This window comes from Alosa pseudoharengus, unplaced genomic scaffold (assembly GCF_046254945.1).
Source record: "Alosa pseudoharengus isolate Yale_2024_CS ecotype anadromous, Long Island Sound unplaced genomic scaffold, YU_APseudo_1.1 YU_APseudo_1.1_scf_9, whole genome shotgun sequence".
NCBI classification, from domain to species: Eukaryota; Metazoa; Chordata; class Actinopteri; order Clupeiformes; family Clupeidae; genus Alosa; species Alosa pseudoharengus.
In genome coordinates this window covers 23,746,654-23,754,183 of record NW_027468881.1, presented here as the reverse complement: position 1 = coordinate 23,754,183, position 7,530 = coordinate 23,746,654, and the positions used below count along the sequence as shown (strand labels likewise).

Sequence of the window (7,530 nt, the reverse complement as noted above, 5' to 3'; positions counted from 1 at the left end):
ACAATTCAGGATATAATCTAATGAAATACGATTTTCAAACCCTCACCCCCATTGGGCTGTACCATTTCTCTGGTACGTTCAGTGTTCTTTGCTATAATATAATACTGACGAATTAAAACAAATGCACAGTGTAGGCTCAAAAGCCTGATATGCGTATGGGTTAACATGCGGTGGCCAACTGGCCATACATTTGTCTAATGTTTCACTGCCTTTGTAACATAGTGATAGCCAACCTTAGAAAAACATTGAGTAGCAAGATCCCTATGGTTTAACCGGAGGTCTCCCTTCCACTCAGTGGCCACGACCATTGCTGCTGCTTAGCTTAAAAATCAGGCCTTCAATCACACGCCATAGGAGTTCCATAGATATACTGACACGGGAGAGGTTTAATGAGGCGATTTATCGTTTTGTGCAATTTCATTCTTAATGTCTAAATAAATGAGGGAATTTTCACTAATATTCAGGGAATTTCGCATGTAGATTAGTGGTTCTCAACCTTTTTGAAGCAAATGCCCATACACCCATAGTAACCTGCAGTTTGTTTGAAACGCTACATGAAAATATAATAATCAATTGGACCTTAGCTCCTTGCCATTTTAGAGATCAGCCTTTCTTAAGAGTATTGCTGCACAAACGTTTTGTGATATAAGGCGCACAATGCACAAGTCATTTTTTTATTTGCTTGATGTTTGGTAGGCTTAGGCTATCCAAGAAAAACGAATCAAATGAACCAAGGCTGGCCTTGTATTAGGCTAGGTGAACTTGGCTATTAAACGGGAGACTTTCTGCGGCCCATCTGTAAACAACTCAGGGGCCGGTTCCCCGATAACGCTCACTCTTAGCCCGCTAAGAAGACTCAAAAGATATATCTTTCCAAAGTTGTTTATGTTCCTAAGTGTGTTCCCCGAAGTGTCCCTTAGGAAGCTTCTTAACACGCTGCCTCTTACGTTCGACGTTACAAAGGCGCTGTCCCAAGTGAAGGTGCTGAATTAGTTGGCATCGATTGCTCAGGAATCGATTTTCTACTTCACGCGAAGGTGCATGACGGCGTTAAGAAAGACAACACGTTCTATGCAAATAAAACATTCCTCAAATTATTCCAGTAACATTTATTTGAACATAGTTTAAGTTATCAGTAAAATATAAACTATTAACTAAATTATCAAATTGGCAGTAATATGTTCACACGATATGTTGTGACGGGTAGACCGGGTATCCCTCGCTAATCATCCACCCTCCTTATCCGTTGTGCCACTTGTGCCGCTTCTTGATGGGTTTAAGGACTTCTAAAAATTATGTGATACACTTTTATATTAATGGTAAGGTACCTTACAATTAGAATTGATTGGCAAGCAGCTGCAGTTACTTCTGTTTAATGCGGTATTGATTGCCATTGGTTAATGTTTTCAATAAAAAGCAAATATCTACAATGAACAGAGAGAGTTAGATAGCCTACAGTATGCTGGGGAAGCAACGTAAAAAAAGGGCACAAGCTTCTCGTCAGAGGAACTTAAAATTGTGCTGGACGAGGTGAGCTTGCACAAGGTGACACTGTTTTCCAGCTTTCGGAATAACTTGTGCAACAGCAGCACGGCTCTGAGGCCGGCGCCGTTTTTGATTCAATTCAAGGACACGTTGGATCGCTGCCATAGGCCTAGTTGGTCGCTTACTGGACACCACCATGCTTACCCATTTATAGATCTTAGCCATTTAGAGGCAAATTCTTTGCCAGCTTTTAATTATCAAAAGTGATTGCCAATTTGAACGCTTTAATGACATTACGAAATAGCCTAGGCTTACCACCATATTAGTTCTGATACCAAATAAAGTAAACTTCATAAATAGGCCTGCATCCATTGCGAACATATTTTATTATTAGTCTTAAAATGTCCATAACATAAAATCATCGTTGAGCCACAACATCATCAACATACTGTACCATAGTTTGACTTGTACTGCGCTGCGCTGATTAAAGACTGCTGCACAGTGGCGGCGACTAGCGCCTTGAGAGCTCAAACAACGCTAAGAGAGAGCTACGAATGGTCCAGACCAACCTTACGAAAGTGTGACTTACAGAAGATATACTTAGCGTACGAACGTGTCGGGAATCATGCCATAACGTTAAGAGAGAGGTTAAGGAATAGGTTAAGAACTACTTAGCGATAAGAACGTTTTGGGGAACCGGCCCCTGGGTCTTAAACTTAAAGGATAATTCCGGTGTGATTTTGACCTAAAGTGTGTTGAAACATGATACCGAGTGTTAATGTATGTCTCATAGCTCCAAAAATAATTCCGTGGAAATGCATGGATTCCAGTTGGGGCCCCCCAAGGCTGCGTGCTCAGTCCGCTGCTCTTCACCCTGCTGACGCATGACTGCACTACAGCACTACAGCAACAACCACATAGTGAAATTTGCTGACGACACAACTCTGGTGGGTCTCATCACCAAGGGCGACCAGACTCAATACAGGTTGGAGGTCGACCTTCTGACCACGTGGTGCAGGGACAACAACCTCCTGCTGAACGTCAGCAAGACCAAGGAGATTGTTGTTGACTTCCGGAGAGGTCACACCCAACACCTGCCACTGACCATCGACGGTGCTGTGGTGGAGAGAGTGAGCAGCACCAAATTCCTGGGGGTGCACATCAGTGAAGACCTCTCCTGGACCACCAACACTGCATCACTGGCGAAGAAAGCTCAGCGCCGCCTGTACTTCCTGAGGAAACTCGGGCGAGCAAGTGCTCCACCAGCCATCATGACCACATTCTACCGAGGCACCATTGAGAGCATCCTCTCCAGCTGTATCGCTGTGTGGGGCGGAAGCTGCACTGAATACAACAGGAAAGCCCTGCAGCGCATAGTGAACACAGCTGGAAGGATTATTGGTGCTTCACTCCCCTCCCTGAAGGACATTTACACCTCCCACCTCACCCGCAAGGCGACCACAATTGTGAGTGATGCAAGTCACCCCGCTCACAATTTGTTTGATCTACTGCCCTCTGGGAAGAGGTACAGAAGCCTGCGCTCCCGCACCACCAGACTCACCAACAGCTTCATACACCAGGCTGTTAGGATCCTGAACTCTCTCCCCCCTCCACCCTCAGCTACATAACATCCTGGACTTTTAGACCCACAATGGCTGCCTTGCACTACTCCACTTGTACACTTGCACACTTGCAACTTGTTGTTGTTGTCCTGTTGTCCTGAACACTTCTGAACACACTTCTGCTGCTCTTACATAACTTGCACCACTATGCCACTTGCATACTCAGGTCAAACAAAACTACCTCAGCCATTTATTGGCCTGACTTTTGCACTATTATATTGACTGTGTACTGTATGCACAATTGCACAATTTCTACCAAATTTTGCTGCTCTTATTTCTTCATTGTTTGTGCCTTCTTATTTTTACTTTTTATATTGTTTACTTGAATGTTATGTTTGTCTGTGGACCTAATTGGTAAAATATGTCTTGTCTCCACTGTGGGATAGTAGGAAACGCAATTTCGATCTCTTTGTATGTCTTGACATGTGAAGAAATTGACAATAAAGCAGACTTTGACTTTGACTTTGACGGCTAGGCCAATGCCCGAGGCACCACAACGAAACACTGTTGGTAGCATTGGCTAACTAGCGCCAGATTTCTGAGTGCAGGGGACAAGCCGAGTTGAGCTATGAGACATACGTTCACACTCGGTATCATGTTTCAACACACTTTAGGTCAATATCACACCGGAATTCTCCTTTAAGTTGTATGTTTGCCATTTTCCGTGCTATTGGTCTGTATGCATTTCCATGTTTGCATCACTATTTCTTGACTGTGGCGCGCAATTTTACGCACGGGGCGCACCTTCAAACAGTGTTTACCCAAATTCAACCCTTCCCATAACGTGTACGGTATGTGTGCTTGCTAGTAGCCTATGATTACTTTCTGGCCAGCCAGCCACGGTCATATAAATCTACCGGTATATTTCAAAGGAAAATTGACTGTGAACCACAAGTGTGAAATCATCTGTGTAAGCCTATGTAAAATTGAGAGTGACGTCCCCAATCGAAATAGCTGTACCCCCCGAAGCTCACGGTATAATTTGAACACTGACTATAATTACACGGAACTTAAAGAAAGAAATACAGAGTACATGACCTGGGTGGTAGATACGGCCATGCTCGCAGTTTATAAATCAGTAGTGGGATCCGGATAACTCCGAGGTCGCCTAGCCTTGTCTTTGTTGCCTTTATGATTACCTTTACAAAAGTTTATTATATCAAAAAGGAGATAACAATTATCAACAAATGACAAGGCAGCTGGAACCTGCCACTCCCTCCACTCTCTCGTGTGCGCTCAGTCAAGATGCATTCCCAATTAAATGGAGTAGCATAACGTTGAAATCCGCTGCATAGTGGAGATTGAGATGACCCATATCATCATTGCATGTAACATGCTGTTGCTGCATTTTGACACTGTAAACGTTGAGAAGAATGAAAAGCCGTTTGAAGTAAAGCTACTTATATTTATTGGCTGAATTTTGGTGCCCCTGAAGACCCTTGATGATGCCCTACGCACAGTGCGTGATGCGCGTGCGCATATATATATTTTTTAATTGCTTTATTGAACAATTCCACACAATACATATACATTAGACAGTACAAAAAGGACAGTAATAATAATAATACAATAATAAAAATAAATAAATAAAATAAAAAAAAACACACATACACAAACAATAAGTACAGAAAAGATCAATTATGTAAAGAGAAAGCAGATTATCTGTTACAGTAAGTGCTGTGTTAATAAGACACAACAGCCTATCATTTTTTGAGTTGTTTCTAACTACCTGTAAGGTATTGACAAGCGTATCCATTTCTAAAGAAAATAAAGGGAAAGACAGCTGCGATTTTTGCCATTTTTGCTTGTGAATGAAAAATTTTGCTTGCAAAATAAAGAAATTTACTACATATTCAAGGGATTTCTTTTCATGGTTTTCATAATAGAAAAAATATCTTTCATACTAAGGGAGTAAGTTATATCTAAACGATCAAAAATGTACTTATTAAGGTCAATAAGAAACATTTCAGTTTTTTTACATTCAAAGAATAGATGAACTAAAGTTTCATCTACATCACTGATAGGCCTAATAAATCGGTTTAAAACTGGTGGACCTGTGACGTCGGACTGAATAACCGGAATCCAAAAGGAGAGGATGTTGTTCCCAATAACGTTTGCATGTGTTCTGTCCTTGATTATTCTCAAGAAAGCCGAATGTAGCGAGACTGGAAATATGAGCAGTGTTACAGAGAAATACAAAGGTAGGCCTAAAATGGATGCGGTTTTTTTACACTTGTTTGACAAAGTTTGCGTCAGGGTTGGCTATCGATTGTAGGCTAGGCTACTCGTCTGAGCAATCAAAATGCTGTGGCCCAAATCTAGTCATGACTTCAGATCAGGCTATGTGCAGAAAAAGACACAAACTAGGTGTTGTGGTAGGCTAAGGTATGCTAGCCCTTATTATGATCTTGACAGGGAATTGAGACCCTCATATCATATTTCTCTACTCATTTGAAGAATTCTACAATTGTGTAACATTGCTGAATAATAAGGAAGGTCGGACTGTCAAAGTTGAAGGCTACGGTAATTTTGCTATCTAATCAATAATGCAATGATCCCATAAAGTAGTCTACGATAATTTGATAATTTTGTGGAACTCAGAGTTTAGTAATCTAGACAGCCTACCAACGATGCACCGCGATATGTTTTGAGCGCAACGCTGAGTCTAATTTTCTTTCTTTCTTGAATTTCCCCTGGGGATCGATAAAGTATCTATTTATCTATATATCTATCTTTCACTGTGTTCCAATCGTTCCAATGCTGGAATTATCATGAACTACCATGCAAACTTTAAAATAAAAGTTGATGCCAGTTTTGTTCACGCATCGTAGGCTAGTGTACAAATAAGAATTCATTCATGTAGGCCAGCTCATAGCCTATTCATCCATTGTCTTCAAAATACGTTCATTTTGAGCCTCTGAATCGATACTTAATGTGGCAAGAATGGTATTTTCGGTTAGCCTGACTACGCCACTCTGGGAATTTCACCCAGAGAAATATTAATTTAATTTTAACAGGGTGAGTATGGCACACAAGTTCGTTTACTCAGCAGGCAAAGAGACGTGGTTCCATCCATAAAAATATGTTTATTTGTAACAAAGGAGTAATGACACAAGACAAATAAGATCCACACACAAACAACTGACAGATACAGGGGAAGGATATCGGGGCTGAGGCTTACCGGCGGGGAGAGAGAGGTCACCATAGGCCAGGAGGGATCCTGGGAAACCACTCACACGTGCCCACCCACACACACGCACACGGCAAGAGGGATACCAGTCCACGAGCACACGTGATCACAGCACACAAGAAGAGGATACCACCACCTCAGGAGAGCAGCTACCCTCCCCACTTTTAGGCCCCCAGCTCCTAAGAAGAAACAAGACGGGAATTAACACTAGACCCGGACAAGCGCACACACACAAGCACACATAGACATCGACACACACACATACATATACACACCAAAATGACTACAGACAGAAAAAGACAGACACAAAAACCATAAATCAAACAAAAATACAATTTACAATTCTGAGGCCAGCTACTATGATCACTGGTGATCTGCAGCTAACTAAGTGGCCTCCCACCAGTGTATAAATCAAAATAAAGAAATATAAGACAAAAACACACAATTCAGACACATCAAGGCAGAAAGGGACTAGTGGCTATGGCCACAACAAAGCACACGACGATAACACCTTTAACCAGCCGTAAATGTCAAGGTGTCTGCACCCGCCACTGCCGCTAGCTTATGCGCCTAAGCAACGCTAACGAGAAGCAGGAAACAGCGAGCAGTTTGCAGGGGGACACACGATCACACAGCAAAGCAGCAGTGAGCTAGCCCAGGCGGCGGTAATTGTCAACGCAGGCCTGTGATTCCAAATAGGCAGCAGCTCGCCACTCGGAGCCAGACAATAATTTGTAGCGATTCGTCTTTCCTAGTGTGGTTGGTGGAGAAAACCATATATGTCGCCAGAGGAGTGAGGCAAAAGACTGACGGTGCGGCAACCAGGCAGAAGGGGGGCGTAACGGGAAGTGGCAAAGGCAAGAGTCCAGGCGTTTTCCTAAGCGAACTCAACCTATCATTTTATAGTGTGACCAGGTAAACCAATTGGCTAGCCAATTACAAAGGAACTCCACCCATTAATCATGCTACAATCTGTCCCACCCTTTTGCATCGTCGTCCCGATGATGGAACTCAAAGATCCCTACGCCTTAATTCCAGGGCCTAAAGATGGCAGAGATTGCACTAGATACCGGGCCAACAGAATCACTTGCCCCACGGCTTGCAGCCTGTGGTAGATGGTGAGGATTAGAATGTTGGCCAGCTGTAGCCCTGGTGGTGCGACGTTGGGCTATTTCACTGGTACCAGGAAGGCACTCTGGTGGGGGTGGTAATGGCACCACTGGCATGCTCGTA

At 42.9% G+C, this 7,530-nt stretch overlaps 1 protein-coding gene across 2 annotated transcripts in view; it reads left to right on the top strand.

Moving 5' to 3' along the window:
• The first annotated feature begins 5,196 nt into the window (after positions 1-5,196).
• The window catches only part of LOC143114411 (NACHT, LRR and PYD domains-containing protein 12-like), a 41,724-nt gene continuing 39,390 nt past the window's right edge, over positions 5,197-7,530 (top strand). For both annotated transcript variants that reach the window (XM_076275994.1, XM_076275993.1), the window contains exon 1: positions 5,197-5,308. The gene's annotated coding sequence lies outside the window, so the exon portion shown is untranslated. The remainder of the gene's footprint in view (positions 5,309-7,530) is intronic.